Below are 23,366 nucleotides of genomic sequence, written 5' to 3'. Positions count from 1 at the left end.
AGATTTTTACTTACTGTCGAAGCCCTTAATTTATACGACGCATCCTTAACGTTGAGACGCTCCTTATTGCTCGTCACGGTAAGGAACGGGAAAAGTGTCCGTCCCATCCTTATCCACCAGTTTTCCAATTAGCAGTAATGACCGTTGTCCTCACTTCCTCAATGAAAATTGTAATAAACGAATCCGCCTGTCTCGTGTTCCAGGCACACCGAACTTCATTTGTTAACAACTCATCGGTCTAAACGCACTTTCCAGATTTTAAAAGTTGTCGGAAACAAAGAGTTGTATTTAAATTCTTAACTCAGTGTTAATATCATTCGAACCACCCCTATGATCTTAACCGAGATAGGGTATCGGCTGATTCGTTTTCTCCTGTTTCAGCGTCGACATCTTGAAGTTGTTCCGAGTGCGTACAAGAATATTGCTCGACGTGTCACCTAGTTCATCACAGAATGCTAAAGTCGGTTCTTTCGCTATTTGCAATTCTATGGTTTCCAGCAACAATCAACATACCACGCAGTCCACATCCACGAGCCTCAACGATCTCGGCACCCATTCGAAACTGCTTCGATTTGGCTGCCACTATATTTACATCCATCATCGAAATCACGTAGAAAGGTCCAAAAGCTTTTTTCTTTTCTACGGAGACGCCAAGATTCTCGGATCTTTTCATTTTGCTTCAACAATGGACAACCTCGGGATTTTACGGTTCCACATTCGACCACGATCTCTGTGGATTAGCGTATTGTAGGCTGTTGACAAGCGCGACGTAGTTTTTCGTGACTGGTGGACTTCGTTGCTTACGGGTATTATTAAGGATCCTTTCGACGTTTTACAGTCGCATTTTCCGACATACACGTGCTGGATTTTGTTTCTTCGATTGTACATTTCACAGGATACTTCGTGAATTCTACGAAATTCACTTCGCAACCGTCCGTGTTGTCTCCATCAGAAGCTACCGCGGTTATGTCCGTTGTAACCGATGTTGCTATTACCAACTATATGTAGCGATGTGGCGATCAGCCAGGCTGCGACTGGTCGGTGGATATCGCGAACCTGGAATGCCATTAACGCTGAAAGTGGCGGAAGATTAAAGATGTAGAGTAATGTTGTGTCCACTTGGTTTATTTACACTGTTTAGTAGAAACGCAGCAGTGCGTAAGGAGTTTCTACTAATTCTGGTGCATGAAAACTGAATACTCGTCTCTTCAAGCGCCTGGTCCTTACATCCTAGCTCTCCGTCCAGGGGGTATTTTTCTGACCATATTTCCTTTGAGGAGGGAATCTGTTCCTATCCAATTTGGTAACTATCCTATCGTCGTGAGTATATATCATCTGGTGTTTATGTTTAACTTTAGAACGGACCCGTCGAGAACTCCGGGTGGCAGGCACCCTCTTAACGCACTATAAGTTTTCTAACTATGGAGGTAGGAATTTCCAACTTCCCAGAAAGGACTGATGTGCTATCTGTGTCGTACCGAAGCCAACCCAAATTCCAGAATAACTGATACATCTAATTAATTTTTGTTTATGACGACGGTATCCTCGCGACAAGAAAGACTCGCGGGAACTACAACTGCCTTGTATTCTTTCCTACTTTTTCCAATAGAAACACGAAGAGATCCGTTTCCTTTTTCGACCACGATCGAGCTTGCAAAGTCAGGTTGAGACTGTTGTATTGATTCGCTAGCACTGATCGCTGCCGGTGTTTATCAAATTGCAATCTTTGATCTTTCTCTGTATCGACTGCGACACACTACACGTATCCTCAGGGGACATACTCACATTATTACATTACGATGAGATGTGCCCGTACTCCTGGCATTTGAAAAACCTGGCAACTCTGCTTTTCATTAGGCAGCTCGCACTTACTTAGGTGATTTTTACTTCCGCACAGAAAGCTCCATCGCGTTCCATTCTCTTGGATTTTTCTTCGACTCGCATGCATTTCATCTTCGCGTTTTCCTTCATGGCCTCTTGCAGGGCGTCCTTGAACGTTAAAGACGAGTGCGCTCCTGCTGTCGATTCGAACGCGCGTTTCGAACACGTCGCGCTCTTCGACATCTTCTTTCTCTTCTTCGTACTCGCCATGCTCAATCGCCAAGGCGATGAAAGCTCTTGGACGGTCTTGCAGCTCTTCCTTCTTACGAATTCTTTTCAATCTTCGTTTCTTGAGTTCATCTTTCAACTCGGCAACTGTCATTGTTTCGATTCGCGTCAGCTTATCGTAAACAATGCTTCTTTCTTCGACATCAATGATGGTATTATCCGCGTTTGATCCATCGCTTATCGCAAATAAAGATTTAACTCGACTTCAATTCATTTTCACAATTACTACACGAATAATTCTGTTAAAGATTTCGCTTTCCTTTTTGTTCCTTTTCCACTCGAGCTCCCGCAAATATAGTGATCTCTATTTATTTGATGTATTTATAATGATTGAAACGATGATTATTTAACTAAAGTTATTTCTTGACGTAGTAATGCAATACAACTAAAACAACTAAATTTGTACAACTAGTCAATTTCTGAGTAACAACTCAATACTAACAAATATTCCACGACTAATGTATAACGACTAACTTGTGACTGCATCTAGTCGCAACTAACTCGTAACTGACTATTCTCTCCACCAAAACGTCCTTTTATTCCACGGTTTTCGTTTCCCCTACCATGCACATATATTTTGCAGCTGTTGGTAACCCATGACGGTTGGGAGCACCTTTTTCGATTGTCTATTCTGCTAAAGGGCATATTGTTGGCCCGCTTGGCTCATTGGAATGTCCCAACCTACCAGGCTCGTTAGGGGCCTTTCATTTCTTCACTATCTGTAGTTCATCGGAATTTTCTCAACGGTTTTTTCAGGAGACTACAATACATAAAAGTCTACACCATACGGGATTCTTTACTTTTTGTTGATGTAAGCCTTACTTCTAGGAAAACTCTACATCTGCACTATAACTTAGTTCTCCTGGCCTTTGTAGCCATAAAAAATTATCTAGCACTAAATCAATAAGAAGTGTCTTTCAGCCTCATAGCCTTTTTAGGAACATGCTTTCATATATTGTGATCGGGTTAGTGCATTGAAGTATAGTCAGGCCAGTTTTCGTAATTATATAAATACCTATAGGACCATGGTTTCGGAGCTGTGTTGTAACGTAACGCTGCCAGAGTGCGCTGGAGTAGCATACACTGTACTTATGCTATTCCTACATTTATACTCAGATATATTTCTATTCCACATTCATCCACGTGTTCCTTTATCAGATAACCACAACACTTTTAAATATCTCTGAAAATTTGTCTACCTGAAAGTCCGGAATAACTGACTTTTGCTTGAATTTGCGATGGCGCGTCATATCTTTTGCAAAAATAGCAGGGACGTCGATGCTACGGAAAGTCGGGAAAGAGCAAATTCGAGTAACTGTAGGTACATACCTCAGAGGAGAGAATATTAAAGGAGACTGATGATAACGAACGGAACTGAACGGAATTCGGGCTCTCGATGACCGACTTGTCACGTCGATGACACTGATGACACCGAAACCGGGTTAACGCGTACGTGCTGGAGCATTGCAATTTGTTCTAACGGACTCACGGTGTACAGCGAACAAACTGAAACGCAAAGTGCAATTCATCCCAAACGTACATCGTGCATGATGTTGATGAGAATTGTAATGTGATGTATATTGCTTAATATTAAGACTGAACTAGGTTGCGGAAGAAAATGTGAAAAATGCAGAAATCAATTCAGTACACGCGTACAAATTATTATATTCGGAAAATCTGTATCGAATAAAAAGACCTCGTTTCTTGATATTAAATCCAGGCAGAAATAAGCGTATCAACGTTCAAAGATCGTTCTTTATTTCACTTTGCTTGCTTCAGATGCTATTACGTATAGGTAGCTTAACGACATATATTGGCAGGAAGTTTCTAGCTTTCTGTATGGTGTTACCTACGCTTAATCGATAAACGTCGTGTCCCTAAGCTTATGATCTATTTTCTTAAATTTGTCGAAAAATGTCCCGACGAAATATATGCAGTGTTACTAGAAAGCGTAAGTGTCGACAGGCTCAACGGGGTGGGAAACTTCCATGGGCCATGGGGCCCATCAATATGCCTCGGGTCATTCAGTCAAATAGTTTACTGGAAAGAAGGCGTACGAGACCATGATCACGGACAGTTACGGAACACGTGCGTGTTGTGTTAATTATATCACATTACTGCATTAAATTCAAATTAAATAGACATCGCTTCCTGTTTAACCACTGTAAATAAAACAATCTTTCATTAATTTATCATACAAAATAGAGATCACTAGTAATCCCGATTTCTATAATTCCGATTTCTATAATTCTGATTTTTATAATATTGATAATTCTATCATATTGATAATAAACATATAGTTAGCTTATTTCTAGTAGTTCAAGCGTTGCATACCTTAAAGTAAGATTTTTTAGGAAACGGTACATTGCGTTGTTTTTATTCCCATTCTCCCGGAATAGAATTAGCTAATTTCGTGTGTCTTAAATTTCCACACACCAATTCAGAAAACGAGGTTCACAACGTCACAGGATAACAACTTACCGTTATATTCCATGCAAGAACAGACAATCAGACTAAAAATTACTCCGTTGACATGAACACATGTCAGCAAGCAACTATTAAACAATGGTTCAAGAAGAAAGATAAAGCAAAGAAAAAACTTACTATAGTTTGGTATGACGATATCCTATTACGATTCAGTTTCTTTTCTAACCGGGAAATCCGCCGTGTATTTTAGCAGAGAAACAGGCCACTGTTACCACGGTAACAATTATTCGTAATGCGCGCCTACGAGGCTCGCGTCAGAAGGATTTTTTAAAATTGTGCAAGTTAGGAGCAAAGCTGCGACGACGAGAAAAAAGAGCAGGAAACCAAGGCGTTTTCACGCTCGTTCGCAGGAGGGTCCCTACGTGTAACTGCCTCTACACGCGACTGCTTCGACATGAAACTCGAATACCTTCTAAATATTCAGAAGACGCCGCTTCTGGAATGTTGCTCTCGTTATCAGTGAAAGTTGCACGTTATAACTAAGTATGTATGCGAACGGTGTACGGGTATAACACGCCGGCAAAGGCGCCTGAATAATATCAGGTGATATAGCTGCTTTTGTAAACAGAACATCGTTTTTAGAGGAAGCAAACGATTTTGAATCGAAGCATAATAGAACAGAATTTTGTTTATTGAAATGTACATTGTCACGTCTCGTGGTCCGCGCGAGGCGTAACGCGAGCCGCAAAAGGAATACGTCATGATTCGCGAATTGCGCGAGTCACAACTGTCGGGAAATGGAATTAAAAACACAAAATTTAAAGGAAATAAGAGATGTGACACGTGCAATTGCTTTAATATTGCAATAAATTTATAAACAAATGCACATTATTATCGAACAAGATTACAATCTAACTAAGAATATCGAAATCATAACATCGTATTGCTAGATAATGACGAGTGATTGAAGTTTTTTTAATTCGCAGATAATTTCACTTTTAAACGCAACCTGTGGGATCACTTGATGTTTACCTATATTTCAAACTTTTCGTCATAGAAAGTTACAAGGAAAATACTGAAAACATAGATCAAAAATTCTATTGAAACTAAGAAAATATGAACTTAGTTGACAATACTATAAATACTATAATTATTCCTACAAAGTTAATTATAATTAGACTGTTTCTTTAAATAAATGCAATACGCCTGACATATCATTTCTATAAAACAATACTGTAACTCGCAAGCAAGTAACGGGCGTTTTACTAAGTTCGATAATCATAATCTAATGATATAATGGACGGAGTCTCAACAACTAGGAAGCTTGTCACGTATTTCAGTAAAATTAAGTTTGAAGGAGCAATACTATATTGAAACATATAATATAAAGATATTTAAATACATAATGCTTAAAATATTTATTTATATTGAATAAGATCTATATTTATGGAACAATTGATAATTTTTTTCATTTCTCCATGTTCAACTGTATCGCGACGCCACTACTCAGCCGATTCCATATTTCGGTTAAGATAACAGGAATGGTTTGAATGATCGTAACACTGAATTAATAGTTTAAATATATTCTTTATTTCCAACAACTTTCGAGCCTTGAGTGTCTGCGTGTAGTTCAGGTTTCGTCGATTCGATGAGTTAGTAGCATCTTAAGGTCTTCTGATCGAGATGTCCGGTGATACTGAGATCTATAAAGAAAACTAGTGCTGGATGCTGTCCGCCCACCACCAATGGTCGCTCGTGGATAGAAGTCCTCCTCGAACATCCCACATGAGAAAACTCGCTTTTCCCATGGTTTACCGCAATGAACAATAATCCCAAGGAGCGTTTCGACTTGAACGATGCATTGTATAAAGTAAGGGCCTCGATAGTAAGCAAAAATCTAAATGTGATGACGGCAATTAACGGTATCTTAAAATTATTGCGGGTTCGTACAAGTATGTTTGAACAGCTGTTGACCATCTTGATCGCAGAATGGATTATTGTATTGTTATACAAGTTCCAAATAATAAAATATCAGTGCTACGAAATCGCAGCGATGTCACAACACATCTGTATCAATTCTCAGCATAGGGAAAATCTCGCTTGGTGGCACATATCACCAGAGGTTCGTTTAGGATTTCGTTTCAAAATTATCCGCATTCTAGCAGCCTTGTATGGCGTTGCGATTTATCAATCGTAAACTATCCCATGGCTGGCTGAGCCGCAATTAACGAATTCGTGCACGACATCGCTAGAAGGGCGCATCTCACGAGTCGTTTTCCGCTTTTACATGGGCTATATTATAATCAACGGCAAAGTCGCAATGATGAAATAGAAGAAACCGAACGCATATGATAACTCATCATCATGGTTGTGATAAACGGATTTAAGTGGAATCCTATTAATTGATAAGTATCCAATCGAAGGTAAGCTTAATTACACCGATGTAGATGTACCGCATGGGCTACGGCAGCAATTGTGGGAAAACTTGAAATTCTGGCAAAAGGAGATCCAGCGCTGAGGAATTAAATGGCATTAGCGCTAAACATCTAAAAAATATTTTATACAGGATTGAAAGTTATTCAGAAGGAAACGTGGCCTCCCGACAAATAATAACCGCCATTATATACTGTCTGTATATTTTCAACATTATTATAAAACGTTTCGAGTACAAGAAAAGTGTGAAGCAAGATAAATGACAAAGATCCCTCTATAACACGTAAGAGAAGATGAGATTCACCCTGTACGTAGGTGTGGTCCAAATTCCGACAAATCCAGAGCGTCGTCTCAGCTCGAGATATGACTAGGAAAATCAGCATAGCCAAACACTGACATTCGAAATTTGTGACGAAACTAGCGGAACATGGAGATCTTACAACGTACGAACGATCGGTTCCGAGACGGGATTCGTGTCAAGGTGGAGCGAGTCGAGACGCTTACTAACATTTGGGTCCGCATAGAAGGATGGTCCAATATAACCGAAACACTCAATTAGGAGATGATGGGGCAGCCCAAGGCATACTGGCCGAAGGTGAAAAGTATGAGACCAGGCATGTTCGTCGCCGTACTAGCAAATTTTCAAAGTGCTAGCTTTTGGGACAGAGCTGTTTTTTTGCAACAAACCGCGACGAGTTCCACCGTTTCTTTAATCGACTAGGGGATAGAAACTCACCAAAGCTTCAGTTTGATTCGATTATTACCACGGAAGTTGGTGAGGGTGGCACTATGGGCTAGGAAGATCCGTCTGCCAGGCGTGCATGACCATGTGGACCAAGCGCTGAGACAAGGAGAGGATGCCGGGTGAACATCGACCCTTCCCTTCGATCGTACACGACAAACTTGTCTACGTCATTTGATTGCAATGCAGAACTATCCTAAATTGACCAAAGAGACACCGGAAACCTTAGCGAACTTAATCGACACTATCAAACACCATCTCCGTGCATTGGAGAACTTAGGTGACTCTGTCACGTCAAACACATTTATACTCGGATTATTCCTGTCCTAATTAAACCCAGACACCATTCAACAACGGGAGCTCAACTTGGGAAATCGAGAAGGGCCAACCAGCTGAACACGTTTGAGAAAAGGATTGACGTTGTGAGGAACACTCCTGAAACAACGTCCAACGCACCAGCGAAGGACGATAACATCGTCGCGGTCCCGTTTATCGAAAAGCCTCCTTCGTTTGGATCGTCTAAAACAATTGCGATGAAACGACTCGCCTCTCTCCACCACCGATTCCAATGAGACAAGCAACTTGAAATCACTTGCAATAGGGACACATGACCAGGATTACAACAGACCACTCCTCAGATAACGGATATTACTTGCCACACCACGGTGTAATCAAAGAATCGAACCAAACTACAAAACTCCGGGTCACGTTTGACGGATGTGCACCAAGCACCACCGGAGTATCTTTAACCGACACCCTTCATGCAGGACCGAATATACAGGAGGATTTATTCGACATTCTTCTGAGATACCGCTCTTACCAATACTTTCATACTTGTGGTGTTGAGAAAGTGTAAAGACAGACTTCCTCGTCCGCAGAGAAGATCACAAGTTATCAACATATTTTGTGGCGCAATTCTAATCGGGAGGTTGGGACATATCATCTCAACACAGTGACGTTCGGGTTGTCAGCTATCAGGTGCCTCATACAATTGGGCGATGACGAGGGACACCGATTCCCGCGTACCTCGTCGGTTCCGCATTACGTAGATTTTTACGTAGCTCATCGGAGCTGCTACGAAGGACGAAGCACTGTCGCTCAGAGCGGTAATTCACCGAAATTCTCCAACTAGCCGTTTTGAAAATATGAAAATGGGCGTCCAAACACCAGGAACTGTTACAGGGCCTATCCGAACAAAACACAAACCAGGAACTACAGCTGGGTGAATCTCAAACTTTAAAATCTCTTGGTATTTTTTGAAATCCTCCGACGATTCAATCTTCTATTCGATCGACGCCAGATTCAATACCTCCCGAGTTACGACGCGATCCACTGAGATTGCTCGCGCCAGTGATAGTTCGAGCCGAGATGCTCCTTCAACGAGTTTGAGTATTAACGGTTGATTGGGACGAATCCCTTCCAGCAGACTTACACACTGAGTGGAACAGCTACCATGCACAGCTGCCATCATTAAATAATATAAGTTTCTCGCGTAAAACCGTCATCGAATCCGTAACATAGATTGAGCTACACGGTTTCTGTGACGCCAGCGAGAAGGCATATCGGGCCTGCGTCTACCACCGAACCACTAATCCTGGCAACCATGCCTGGACTCGACTCCTCACTACGCGACGAAAGGTAGCGCCGCTCAAATCTCTGACCATTCCACGGCTCGAGTTAAGCGGAGCACTTCTTCTCAGATCCTTATTCTCTGCTATATAGGAGAGCTTAACGATAAAGGTCTCTCGGATCATCATCAAACGTTAAAAACCTTTGTTACCAACCGTGTGGTCGAGATACGAACGAAGACCGACATCGTCGTCTGGCGTCATGTACCTACCACAGATAACTTCGCGAAACATATCTCGCGAGGCCAGCCGCTCAAGGTATTCTTGCGCCCAAGCATTTGGAAAAGCGGGTTCAGAGTGGCTACAACAAAGCCAAGAACATTGGACGACCTGGAGCCCAACAACGTTGGTCCAAGTCCCTGAGAGGAAAAGGTCGACCTGTCTGTCCACGAATTCCATCGCCCATAGTCTACCTCAAAGGTATTCTTCCTGGTCGAAGCTAATAAGAATCGTCGTTCGTTGTCTTCGGTGGAGACACAAACAAATCCGAACGGCACCTCTAACCGTAGACGACTACTACAGACCATTCATTTTGAAATACAGATACAATGGCGCTTTAATCCCCCTCATTCACCACACTTTGGCGGCTTATGGGAAGCAGCGGTAAAGTAATTTAAACGACATCTCACACGCGTCGACGGCAAGGAGCTATTAACTTTTGAACACATCAGCACCCTTATCATTGAAATCAAAGCCATTTGGAACTCCTGCCCACTGACTCCAATATCCTCAGATCCAAATGATCTCCAAGTCCTCACTCCCGGCCACTTTCTAATTGGGCGACACACTAGCGAGTTTACGGGGACGTAATGTCAAGATTTCTGGGCGACTCCACCAAGCCGGTTATCCAGTTGGTAGAGCATCGATCAACTCAAACAACATTTGTGGAGCCGTTGGTACCGGGAATACCTACTTGAGTTGATCGGCCTTAACAAATGGAGCAAAGCAACTGCAGCTTCTATCGTAATACTCAGGGAAGATAACGTTCCATCAATGTAGTAGTCCTTAGGCCGCGTCATTAATGATGGAATCATCCGTACAGCTGTGCAAAGGGCAACGAGCATCTTGGATCGTGGCGTCAGACGGCTCGTACTACTGCCAAGACAACCCCATCCCGCGGCTCCGGAAAACCAGAAACTGAGGAGGAATGGCATGGAAGCTTGAATTAATTCTACTCATTGATAATTTTGATCGTTGCTGTCACAACGAGGGGAGAATGTTACGTCCCGTGGCCTTCTACACACCCAACACTGGTTTTCCTCCGCGGTATGATCCTCACAGAAATTAGTTGCCTTTACGTTATTAACTTCTTCGCGATCGCTTCCGCGGATCTCCGCGAACGGTCGAACACTGGTACATTATGCTACACCGGTATGGGCCAAAGCTATAGCAATAAAGAGGAGAAAGAATATTTTGAGGAGGGCGCAAAGGACGGCGCTAATTCGAACACCTATCGCCTACGGAACAGTTTCCCACGCAGTGTTGTGTGTACTTACGGGCACAATGCCGATACACCTAAAAGCAAAACTGCGTGCGGAAAATTACGAGATGCGAAGGACGGAACACCAGAACCAATATGATACCTGGGAAAGAACAGGAAGTACAATGTATGTGTCAGCAGAGAGGATTAGGAGAATGGACCAACGGATGGAAGAAAGATGGTGGGAAAAATGGCTGTATTACAGAGAGAATAATTGGACCCGAAGACTGATTGACAACTCCTGCATTTTTAATAATAATAAAAGGAACATCGATTATTATACGATGCAGATCATGAGTGGTATATTGGTAATGGTATATTCAATGAATATCGTATTAGGAAAGAGACACACTCAAGATGCTGGAATCGCAATGCGGAAGGTGATGATGTAGAGCATGTCTTGTTCAATTGCCACAGGTAGATTAACGAAAGAACTATACTGGAAAACTACGTAGGCAAAATACTGACAACCTGCGATATTATAGAAGTGGTTGTTATTAAAGAAGAATATTGGTCGAGATTCCAAGGGCTATGTCGGAGAATTACGATAGCTATGCAGCTCGGAAGGAGAACATTGTAAGACCTTGGAAGATCACGAATAAGAAGGTGAAAAGATGAGACGTACAGCCAGAGAGAAGACCAACGCTGAAGTAGTGCCTTGAGGTGGTTCTATTGTTTGTTCTTGTATCGACAGAGAATAGAGACAGAGGAGGGGTGTTTGGTAGGTAGAGATGCCATTATCTTGCCGAGCCTCGCATTATCCAGTAGCGGATAAAAAAAGGCGGAAATCGCGGCGGGATAGCGAATTAAGGAACTCCTTCAAACCGTCTGCAACCGCGCCGCAAACTATCACGCATTCTGGGAAACGTGTTGTTTCATTCAGTTACCATCGTTTCGAGATGCGGATAACTGTGCGAAACAGAAAACATCATCTAAATCATCATTGCGAATGCGTGCACGATATCGTGCTGGTAACCAGCAACAAAATACAGAAAGGGAGAGGTTTCTACAATCACGTGTTTCAATCCTTGGACATTGTGCGACTTACTCATGTTTGCATGTGTCTTTTTTTAGATATTTTCATATCTAGTAAAATCAAATTTTGATTTTATTGGTGACATTATTAACAAGCAGGAAATATTAAAAAGTGCAGACTCTACGACCGCGTTTTAATCCTTGAATATCGTACGACATGCTTTTTGTTTTATTTTATAATAAAAAAAATAAAATTGGGTCATAAAGGGAAGTTGCGATACAAAACAAGTTTTAATTCAGTTACATCATCGAATTTTAGATCTAAATCTCGCTTTCAACGGACAACAAGAGTTTTAATGTATCAGCGAAATTCCAAGCAATGTAGCCCCGACACTTGTAACCTGAAGTATGAGTTCTAGAATAAAAATATCATATGACTACGGTGGCGACGTGGATATTGTATATAGCTACAAATCCAAAGGACCCGTGTTCAAATCCTAGTCGTAATTTTCCTAGTTTACACCATAATTAAAGATGGGCCTCGCCCGGGGCTGGAGGGGAAGAGCAGCAACACCGACCAAAATAAAGAAGCCGTCAGCGGTCTGAGTCGGACAGAGATGTCCCGTCCATAGCTCAACAAAGCAGAACCTGTGATACTTAATTTTTAAGAAGCACTGTAAATATTTGCACCCTAGTTTATAAGATAGTATTAAGAGAATATATTAACCCCCTAATACAGACTAACATTAGCTTAAGCCATTATTTATCCATATTAATCCTATCCGAACCCCGGACAGGAACACTAACATTTGAAAAGCGGAACATCGATGTCCGCAAAATAACGCTGACGTGGGATCGGGAACCCCTCCAGGAAGTCCTGAAGAAGGACGTGGGAACGAAGGATCATTGCGACTAGGGTGTGAGCACCGCCATCTGGGTGGAATAGCTGTATACGATGCGTCAAGGGCCCGTACTATCATTCTCCCCCCATAGAAGCCGCAATACGGGCTTCCCGTAGTCTCTAATTTTGCCGTAGTTCCTATAATATTTCTTTTTTTACTAAAATTTAAGTTTGTTAGCGAAAGAAAAGTACGATCAGGTCACAAGTGACTCGAAACAGCACGGTTAAACAAAAAGCATGGTACAAAGCAAAGAAACGAAATTAGTAATATGTATGAACTTATTGATACAGCTATTGCATAATGACGAAAACTAGAAGCGGAAATCTTTTTACGTCCAAAAACTGCTACACGTTAAACCGTTATAAAACCTAAATTACATAGGAGCAATGGGCACCTAAAAAGTAGGAGAATCAATCAAGAATATACAAAAATGCAACAATGTTTTCGTACAATGTTCTTGTTAAAAAAATTTCAAAACGGCAGCATCCAGTCCTGACAAATGCTCTTACCAAATTTTTGTAAGAAATTTTAGAGTTAAGAAATTTTATAGCAAGACTAATGTAAACTAAATTGATCGAGCTTTCATCTACCGTCTCGTTAAATTGTTTACAATAAGCAGCATTCTTGATCACAGAAAGATCGTAATGGTTACTTTCACACGATCTTAGAAACTTGACTCGATGAATCGAAACAACAGCTTTGGACGCGGAAAAGCGATTGACGCAGCTGTAACCGCGCTTCATTCAATGTGCTCGCAAACACGTTCATCCGCGAATCCAGCTTCGTCACCGGACTGTGCCGGCTTTCTTGGTAGCAGAGTGGATAAACTACATGCAACACGCGGTTACATCGATAATTGCGTGGGTCTAATAAACGTATTTATAAGGAACTAGATAGCATGTATGTAATTATTCCTTCCATGAAAAAGAATTCTTCGGAAGAAACTACGAACAAGCAATCTATATAAAATTCTATAGTATTATTCATATTCATTACTTTCATTTTTATTGCTAATTCTGTTCATTGCAGTTAAATGCACGTATGTTAATTGTTTCCTAATAATCTCAGAAAAAGCGATTAAAAAAAGAGTAATTTCCTCAATACGTTAAAATATATCTATTTCTAGAACGCATTCGGAATACACATGGAAGGACGAGCATCGTTCACGAGAACAGCCTTCCTCGGTTCAAAGATCGAACGTATCCGACGATGCAAACGAATTTCACTACTGGGAAACATTCTTTGCAAAAGTAGCCTGACAATCGATCGAACACAGAACGTAGGCTGCTCCGTTCCAGCATTTTCGTTTCATTGCGTTAATCATGCGATGGCCAGCTGGGCGGCCGAGAATCAAAATCGGGAATGATATCGAAACGAACTGTCGCTTCAAACGCTGAACAGCTACGAAACGACGCGATTCTCCACAAATAGTAATCGTATTAATGCATAATCGTATACACATATGTATGTATTTTATATATCGCTATCACTATATGTATTCTGGAGGATATTTTACTTTTAAATTTCTCATAAACCTATAAACATTCACAGTCTAACAACTATTAAATGAAAGAGAAAACAAATTCACTTAAACATATGATGGAAATTTGTTCCTTGCATCGAGACAAAGAAATTAGAAACCATATGTTTCACATCTTCAGAAAATTAAATTCTATTGTATACATCCAATATCTCAGCGCTCTTATTCATGGTTTCTCTTTTCTACTACACCAAGCAATACATATACATATATAAACGAAAAGAAAGCCTCCTTCCATTTCTCGAAACAACCGGAAAATTAAATATGAGAGTGAATCCAAAAGATGAAAGCAATTAACGAAGGAGGGAAGAAAGGCAAACAATTATATAATGGAGATTGATATAGCTGATCTATAAGTATATGTAATGAAAATCGGGAAGCTTATACTTTAAATTACTTTAAATACTATTGTTACTTCCTGTGACCCCAGAATATATCCCCATCCATCCTTCGGTCAAGATGGTCAACAACTTTTCAAACATACTCGGATCCGCCGTAATCTATTGCCGTCCTCAAATTTAGATTTTTACTTACGCTCCTTATTGCTCGTCATGGTAAAACACGGGATAAGTGTCCCGTCTTATCCTTATCTACCAGCTCTTTTCTCATCCAATTTTCTGCAATGGCCGCTATCCTTGCTTGCTTAACGAAAATTGCAATAAACAAATCCGCTTGTCTCATGCTTCAGAGGCACATCCATCAATAGCCTTCCTCCTCGTCATCACCGTCTCCGAACTTCACTTGTTAACAACTCTTCGGTCAAAACCCACTTTCCAGTGTTTAAAAGTTGTTAGAAGTAAAGAGAGTGTGCCGATTATCGTATCGAGACGAGAATTTAAGACTCTCGTTGACGCCTTATACCGCGAACGCGTCTTCTCGCGAACACGGCCAACCAACTATAGCGACATTATTTATCTTCATTTATATAAATTTTCTAATAGTTGCTCCATTTTCGCTTTTCAATCGCTTCTTAGAACTCCCGAATAAGTTCTTGCTATTCTTCATCAGGATACCGATTATCTTACATTGAGAAGGGATTTCTTGTTGCACGACATTTATGGAATCACGAACATCAGCGGTGTTCCTTTGTTTCAACATCGTCATCTCGAAATCGTTTCGAGTGCGTACAAGAATATCGCACCACGCGTCACCTAGCTCTGCACCGAAAGCTAAAATCGGTTCTTTGGCTATCTGCAATTGTGTGGTTTCCGAACTTGTTTTTAACGCGTGCCTAGCTTCGACGATCGATATATCACGCACTCTACGATCCCGTCACCGATTCGATACTGCTTCGACTTAGCTGCCACTCCATTTCCGTCCATCTTCGAAATCACGTAGAAAGTCCAACAACTTCTCCCTTTTCTATGGAAACACCATGGTTCTCGGATTTCTTCATTTTGCTTCTAGAATGGACAACTTCGGGATTTTCCGGTTCCACAGTGGATCACGATCTCTGTGGATTATTACAGGCTATTGACAAGCGTTGCGTACATTTCCGTCACTGGTGGAGTTCGATACTTACGAGTATGGTCGAGGACATCCGTTCGTCTTCGAAATTTCCGACCAAAGATGCGAAGGAACCTCTCGGCGTTTGACCGTCGCATCTTTCCAGGGGGTGTTTTTCTGTCCATATTTCCTTTGAGGAGGGAATCTGTTCCTATCCAATCTTGTAACTGTCCTATCGTCGTGTATCTCATCTGGTATTGTTGTTATGCTTTAGAGCGGACTGGGGGTCGAGCACTCCAGGTTGCAAGTACCCTCTTGACGCACTGTAAATTTTACAACTGGTGAGGTAGGAATTTACGATTTCCCAAAAAAGACAGATGTGCTGTCCGTATCGTAGCGGAAGACCACTCAAAATGCCGAACAACCGATTCATCTAATATAGCGTCTTAGGTCCAATATTATACACATTATACACGACCGACATACCAACATCTAACAACAGTAAAATACTGACATTCGTGGACGACACGGCTGTACTAGTCAGGCACACTAATCCAAAAACAGCAGTCAAATTACTACAAGAATATATCACAAAAATAGAAAAGTGGCTGCAAGATAAACAAATAAAAGCAAACCCCGATAAATGCAACCATATTACATTTACGCTGCGAAAACAGATACCACTAAACATCCTACTGAACGGCACGCACATATCACAAACAAGGCAAGACAAATACCTAGGACTCCACTTAGAAACACAACTCACATGGAAACAGCATACTGAATCAATCATAGACAAAATACAGACAACAAGGAGACAAATGCATTGGCTAACAAGTCGAAAATCCAAATTAAGCATAGAAAATAAATTAAAAATATAAAAAACGATCATTAAACCAATCTGGACGTACGGAATACCACTATGGGGGACAGCAGCAATCATATAAACAAAATAGAAGCAATACAAGCTAAAATTCTTAGAACAATGGTAAACGCCCCATGACACGTTAGAAAGGAAGTCAAACGGTAGGGCCTGGGAATACCAACGGTCAAAGTGGAAATTAGCAGATACGTAGAAAAACACAAAGAAAGAATAGGAACCCACCCAAACCGGCTAGGTGTGGAAACGACAAACACCTCAAACATGGAAAGAAGACTGAAAAGGAAACACCCAGCAGACCTCACAAAGGACTCAAACTAACAAACACGAAGATGGTATCCCGCTGGGGGTAGCCACCCACATGATAATCAAGCAGTTAAAAAATTCTACCAAATGTCCAAATTGGACAAATTGTGAATGTGAAGAATTAAATAAAAAAAAAAAAAAAACATTACTACAAGAGCACATCACAAAATGGGGGATAGCAGCAATGAGCCATAGGAGCCACATAAATAAACTAGAGTCGCTACAATCGAAGATAATGAGAACAATAGTCAACGCTGCATGGTATGTCAGAAACGAGGATATACGCAAAGACGTAAAAATATCAACGGTCAAACAAGAAATCGGCAGGTACGGAGAAAAATTCAAGGGATGAACGGCAACATCCAAACCAGCTGGTTGCTAAAGCGAGCAAAGCTTTCATAAAAAGAAGACTAAAGAGAAAACATCCTACTGATTTCACTAAAGAAATAAAATAGTCAAACTCGAAGACGGTATCCCACTGGAGGTAGCCATTCACATGTTATTTAGCAATTAAGTTAGAAAAATTCACCAAATGTCCAGCTGGACAAATTGTAAAGTGCAAATTAAAAAAAAAAAAATAGAAAATAATCTAATAAATTTTTGATTTTAACGACGGTGCCTTCTAGACAAGAAGGACTCGTGCGAACTACAACTGCCGTATTTTCTCCGATAGGAACAAAAAGAGATCCGTTTCCTTTTTCGACTACGATCGGGCTTGCAAAGTCAAACTAAGACTAACTTCTTATTCCGTTCTCTGACTACCTTTTAATCCGATTATCAACTTCGACTTTATTTGATTTGGGCTCTCCTATTTTCACGTATTGATCCGCTCGCACTGATCGCTACCAGTGTCTATCAACGCGGTCAAATTGCAATCTCCGATCTTAACGTTTCTACGACGCTTTGTCTGTAACGACTACGACACACTACATGCATTCTTAGGGGACTTACATTGTTAAATTGCGATGCGATGTGTCCGTACTCCTGGCATTTGAAACACCTGGCAACTTTGCTTTTCGTTGGGCAGTTCCCACTTAGATGATTTTTGTTTCCGCGTAGGAAGCTCCGTCGTGTCTCGTCCTCTTGGATTTTTCTTCGACCAGCTTGCTTTTCATATCAAACGTGTTAATTTATTTAATGACGAGATGAGCTAATACTTGTGATAGTCGGATATATTTAAGGATCTCTCTACGTACAGAATACAGAGTTGCTATAATACGCCTGAATCGTCGTTCGCTCAATGACACTCGCTGTAAGGATACTAGATAATGATCGCCTTAGAGAGCATGTTCGTTTATTTATACTGGTCGGGAAAGTCGAAGAGGTTGACTTCGACTTCGGTTGACGATTTCAGGTAGAGACGATATTGCTTTGTCCGGAGTTTATTTACTTTTAAATTTTGTACATAGTAACGGTGTCGATACTGCGAGACAAAACAACGACATGAGTCACTCTCGATTCGAATTGTCCTATGACTTATGTGCCGCTACATCACCTCGTTACCAACGATAACATATTTTTTTTGTGTGAAATTATTTTACAAATTTCGTGGGTAATTCCCAAGCCCAACGAACTATAGCGCTTATTCGAAACCTGCCTATAACGTATCAGAAAATGGGACTCACCTGCCCGCGCGCGTGACATATTTATTTCTTGTGTTTGTCCGTGTATCGCTTCGCTCGATTTGCTGTCTAAGCGGTATTATTATGTCGTGGTATTCGACATTTTGTTGTTCGATATTGTCATCTACAAGGAACAGCGGTTTTAGCCGGTCTGTAGAGACTGTTACCTTTCTATTATTTATTTTTATGTGGAAATTCTTTTCTCCGCCTTGTATCGCCTTGTATGACCTGTCGCAAGGTGTTTGTAGGAAACTGCGGACGACGTTGCTACGCAGCAATATATAGGGTGACACTGCGAGTTCACGGAAAATGAACACGTTTGTCGAGTGATCGGTTGCGGCTTTATTTCTTCGATTCGCTCTTTAAGCCGATTCGCGTATTCGAAGGTCGCTTGCCGAACCGTCGGTACGAAAAATTCCCCTGGCAGTCGTATTCCTGCGCCGTAGATCATTTAGGCAGCCGTTGCGTTGAGTTCCTCCTTAATTGCTGTTCGAATTCCTAATAGTACGATCGGTATGATTTCAACCCAGTTGCTCATATCGTGGCATTTGATTGCCGCTTTCAACTGTCGATGTAGGCGCTCTACCATCCCGTTGGACGCGAGATGATAGGTCGTCGTGCGTAAATGTTCGATACCGAGCAACCGGTATAATTCCTTAACACGCTGACGCCGGCGTGGGTCATCAGCGGGTCACACGTGTCTGCCTCGTGGGGTAGCGCGACGGGTCACACATGTATTTCACAAAATAGGCAGTACGAAATAAGTTTATATTATTTTATCTCAACATTATAAGCAGACATACAATAGTAAAAACATGGCAATACAATATTATAAACTTAACATAATTATTTCCCGTTTTCATGCAATTTTTTAAAACATGTTAGACAGAGTGCCGTTTGGCCCTTACAACGATCACAATGTGTTGTAATTTTTTTGGTTCTTTTCGCGGCATACTCTCACCTTTTATTCTAGAAATGCGTTTATAATATTGTGTACACCGCCGTCTCGTTTTGCTAGCGGGCCCTTGGTACGACTGCAGAAAATGTAAACGTTTTTTGGGCAGTACTTCATTTTCACTTGGTATTTCTTCTATGTGGGATTTCACTGTACTTAAAAAGTGATCAATAATTTCTCAGCGAAATTTTAAGATTTTGATACTTTTTATACCCCATTTTCTATGTACATACCATGCATTTACGAGGCAAGTCCCGCATATTAATTCTATTACAATGTTTTTATACCATTTTACGGTTCTGCGCAAACAACTATAATAGGATGACGTGTGACCGGATAGATCAACAGCCTTTTTAGCATCATTATAAAAACAAACAGTGTCTGGCTTTAATTTACTATTTTTCCCCTGAACAATAACACACCTGTGATATTTTGAAGCAACTAACATACGTACTGGTCTTTTTTCAGTCCATTTTAAAAGTTTGTTCGAAGATGGTATCTCACTGGGGGTAGCCATCCACATGTTATGTTATTATACCACTAAGCTATAATATTTTACCAAATGTCCTACCGGACAAATTGAAAAATTCAAATAAATAAATAAAAAAAAATATTTTTTTTTAAGTTTAACGTCACTCCGATTTTGGAAACTCATAAAACCACCCCATTGCCGTTTCTGTCTTGCCTGCGGCGGTAAAAATTTTTTATTCATTTTTATAATGCCACAAATAAATATTCTTTTTTACAGAAGTTCCTCGGCCAAAGGGACACTAGTATAAAAGCTATCGGTAAATAGTATGCGACCTTTACTTAACATTTATAGATATAGGCAAAATGATATTGCCAAACTATTGTATATCAACGTATTAGTTGAAGTCCACGGAATTTATCGAACCCAATAGGAGTCGTATAACTATTGTAATTTTGCTATAAATTGAGCTCAAGATTGAAAAATTGCGGTCGTGTCGAGCAGTCTAATGTGACCCAGCGCTGCCCCACGAAGCAGACCGTGTATCCAGGCGCCGCCTCACAGACAAAACAATGAATATCGGCGCCGGCGTCAACGTGTTAAATAATTGTGGCTCGAATTGGCGTCCTTGATCGGTTGTTATTTTGGATGGTACGCCGAAACGAGCAATCCATGTTAAAAGGAGAGCTGAAGCAACGGTTGATGCTTCCTTATCGGCTGTGGGTATCGCTTAGGACCAACGCGAGAAATGGTCGATACACGTTAGACAATATCCATAGCCTTGCGAATGCTGCATCACGATAATGTCTACGTGTATGTGTTCGAATCTGTCTGCCGACGCTTCTGTCACGTAAACTTGAGACTTTGATTATAAAATAAAAGGAGGTTGAGTCGTAACTCAACTATCAACTTTCTTTTATATAACTTTATTATAAATGATTATTATCAAAGATTACAATGATTTCACAGAGGTAGAACGATACTGAATCAGAGAAAGGCTGAACAAGAAATGCCCGAACTGGCTGAAGTCTCGGCTTATATAAGTTTTGGTTTGGGGATGATCTGCAAAAGAGGCCGACGGTCGGGGGTCGATGTCTTATCCCTGGTGTAGATTAAGACGTGGTTGATATCAAACGTTCCGACTGGGGATGCTACGTGCCTGGTGACTTTACATCGCTAATACGGAATAACTGTAGTGCCCAGTTTCTGCAGTCTTTGATAAATGACAACCAGATGAAACGCGTCGTCACCAGGTTTTGTGTAACGAGTATCCCGGGATGAGAAAGTCCGTGGAGCGAATTGAACACGCTACGCCGCAGGGTTTTCGGTACCTACGACCGATACGTCGCAATATATCTCTACGTTATAGTAGGGAAAACGTATTTTTTCCAGACACACATTTTTCGAATGCCTATTCTCCTAAAGGCCCAGGAGCATGTTGCTGGCCCACTTAATTCAATGGAATGTTCCATGCTTCCCGGCCCGTTAGGGGCTTTTCATTTTTTCACTACCTGCAGTTCACCGGTATATTCTCAACGGTTTTTTCAGAATACTACAGCGCATAGAAAACTGCAGCATACAATGACGCTGCGCTTTTTGTTGAAGTAAATCTCACTTCTAGGAAAACTCTAAATCCGCACTATTGTCTACTTTTCCTGGCCTTCGAAGCCATTAAGTATTATCTGGTGCTAAATCAATAAGGAGAGTTTTTCAATCTCATAGCCTTTTTAGGGACATGCCTTGCACAGAATGTGATCAGGTTAGTGCAGCGAGGTATAGTCAGGCCAGATTTCGTAATAATATAAATACCTATAGGCCCATAGCTTCGGAGTTGTGTTGTAATGTAACGCTGCCATAGTGCGCTGGAGTAGCATACACTGTACGTATGCTATTCCTACATTTATACTCAGATATATTTCTATTCCACATTCATCCACGTGTTCCTTTATCAGATAACCACAACACTTTTAAATGTCTCTGAAAATTTGTCTACTTGAAAGTCCGGAATAACTGACTTTCGCTTGAATTTGTGATAGAGCGTCACATCTTTTGCAACAACAATACTGACGTCGATGTAACGGAAGATCGGGAAAGAGCAAATTCGAGTAACTGTGGGTACATACCTCAGAGGAGACAATATTTAGGGAGACTGATGATAACGAACGGAACCGAACGGAACTGAACGGAACTCGGATTCAAGATGGCCTACTTGTCATGTCGATGACACTGATGACACCGAAACCGGGTTAACGCGTACGTGCTGGAGCATTGCACTTTGCTCTAACAGACTCACGGTGTACAGCGAACAAACTGAAACGCAAAGTGCAATTCATTCCAAACGTATATCGGACATGATGTTGATGAAAATTATAATATGATGTATATTACTGTATTAAGACTGAACTAGGTTGCGGAAGAATATGAGAAAAATGTAGAAATAATTCTGATTTTTATAATCCTGATAATTCTATCATATTGATAACAAACATATATTTAACTTATTTCTAGTAGTTCAAGCGTTCCATGTCATACAGTATGATTTTTTAGGAAACGTCACATTGCGTTATTTTGATTTCCATTCTCTCCGAACAGAATTAGCTATTTTCGTGTTTTTTTTTTTTTTTATCTAATTGTTTACATTCACAATTTGTCCAGTTTGGACATTTGGTAGAATTGTTCAGCTAATTTCGTATGTCTTATATTTCCACACACCAATTCAGAAAACGCGGTTCACAACGTCAGAGAATGACAACTTACCGTTATATTCCATGCAGGGACAGACAATCAGACTCAAAATTACTCCGTTTACTTGAACACATGTCAGCAAACAACTATTAAACAATGGTTCAAGAAGAAAGATAAAGCAAAGAAAAAACTTACTATGGTTTGGTAGGACGACATCCTATTACGATTCAGTTTTTGTTCCCGCTGCGAAATCCGGCGTGTATTTTAGCGGAGGAACAAGCCACTGTTACCACGGTAACAATTATTCGTAATGTGCGCAACGAGGCGCGGGTCAGAAGGAATTTTTAAAATTGTGCTTAAAGCTGCGACGACGAGAAAAATGAGCAGGAAACCAAAGCGTTTTCACGCTCGTTCGCATAAGGGACCCTACGTGTAACTGTCTCTATACGCGACTGCTTCGACATGAAACTCGAATACCTTCTAAATATTCAGAAGATGTCGCTTCAGGAATATTGCTCTCGTTATCAGTGACAGTTGCGCGATATAAATAAATAGGTATGGGAATGATGTAACGCGTCAGCAAAGGCGCCCGAAAAATGTCAGGTGATATTGTTTCTTTCATAAACAGAACGCGTTTCCGGAGCGTTTTGGGCTAGTTACATTCATTTAATATATTCATTATCCGCGAAATACAATCAGGCAACATTGCAGTTGTATCTTTTTTTTTTTTTTTTCATCAGAAATGTCTTTACTTTCAGATTTTTATA

At 40.9% G+C, this 23,366-nt stretch overlaps 2 long non-coding RNA genes across 6 annotated transcripts in view; one reads left to right on the top strand and one right to left on the bottom strand.

Annotated features, from left to right (window-relative positions):
* Positions 1-23,366, top strand: part of LOC126876610 (uncharacterized) — an 80,809-nt gene that overhangs the window by 41,951 nt on the left and 15,492 nt on the right. For 2 of the 4 annotated variants that reach the window (XR_007694368.1, XR_007694367.1), the window contains one exon: positions 6,659-7,483. This is a non-coding gene — a long non-coding RNA (uncharacterized LOC126876610). Of the gene's footprint in view, positions 1-6,170; positions 7,484-23,366 lie in introns of all 4 variants that reach the window. The other 2 variants (XR_007694366.1, XR_007694371.1) reach the window with 1 other exon arrangement.
* The window catches only part of LOC126876621 (uncharacterized), a 62,207-nt gene that overhangs the window by 23,362 nt on the left and 15,479 nt on the right, over positions 1-23,366 (bottom strand). For both annotated transcript variants that reach the window (XR_007694383.1, XR_007694387.1), the window contains exon 4: positions 6,602-7,935. This is a non-coding gene — a long non-coding RNA (uncharacterized LOC126876621). The remainder of the gene's footprint in view (positions 1-6,601; positions 7,936-23,366) is intronic.

The sequence above is a fragment of the Bombus huntii genome, chromosome 2 (genome assembly GCF_024542735.1).
Source record: "Bombus huntii isolate Logan2020A chromosome 2, iyBomHunt1.1, whole genome shotgun sequence".
NCBI classification, from domain to species: domain Eukaryota; kingdom Metazoa; phylum Arthropoda; class Insecta; order Hymenoptera; family Apidae; genus Bombus; species Bombus huntii.
Note: the sequence above shows the minus strand (reverse complement) of the source record. Positions and strands in the feature narration are given on the sequence as shown.